The sequence below is a fragment of the Octopus bimaculoides genome, chromosome 7 (assembly GCF_001194135.2).
Source record: "Octopus bimaculoides isolate UCB-OBI-ISO-001 chromosome 7, ASM119413v2, whole genome shotgun sequence".
Lineage (NCBI taxonomy): Eukaryota > Metazoa > Mollusca > Cephalopoda > Octopoda > Octopodidae > Octopus > Octopus bimaculoides.
In genome coordinates, this window is record NC_068987.1 from 11,759,821 (window position 1) to 11,760,615 (window position 795).

The 795-nt window shown below is 33.8% G+C and overlaps 1 protein-coding gene across 1 annotated transcript in view; it reads right to left on the reverse strand.

Annotated features, from left to right (window-relative positions):
• The window catches only part of LOC106882389 (MAM and LDL-receptor class A domain-containing protein 1), a 221,633-nt gene that overhangs the window by 160,025 nt on the left and 60,813 nt on the right, over nt 1-795 (reverse strand). The window lies entirely within an intron of this gene.

Here is a 795-nt window from a genome sequence, read left to right on the forward strand (position 1 = left end):
ATATATATATATATATATATGTATGTATGTATGTATGTATCTATGTGTGTATGTGTGTCTTTGTGTCTGTGTTTGTGCCCTACCACCACTTCACAATCGGTATTGGTGTGTTTACATCCTTGTAACATAGCAGTTTGGTAAAATAGTCTGATAGGATAAGTATCAGGCTTAATAAAATAAGCACTGGTGTCGATCTGTATGACTAAAATTCTTTAAGGCAGTGCCCCAGTATGACCACAGTCTAGTGACAGAAACAACTAAAAAGTAACAAAGCACATTATTGTGTTTGCTTCATTTCATCTGATTGGGTTCACTCCTTCTCAGATTGGCCAACCCTGATATAGTAGCTCCCTTTAAACAGGTCCTTTATTAAAACACTCTGGTTTAAGCCCTAATTTTCAATAAAGAGTTTAAATAAAGAAGCAAGATAATGAAATTATGATAACTGAGACATATTTAACTCCAAACTGCTCCTCACCATAGTCTTGTGCTGAAGGGATTTTTGTGCCAAAATGTTAGGACAGATAAATAAAATAACAGGTAACTCACTAACATCTTTGTGGCCTTCAATTTGGCAAAATTTATCACTCATTTCATATTCTTGTAATGTTTAACCCTTTCGTTACCAAGCTGGCTGAAACTGGCTCTGGCTCAGAGTACAAATGTCTGGTTTTCATAAGTTTTGAATTAAAACCTTCCACCAAACCTTAGTCACAATTTATGTTCCTAACACTAGCTTAATGATAACTAAGTTGTTTAACTAAATTCTTTGTTATTTCAAATTAATTGAAAGAA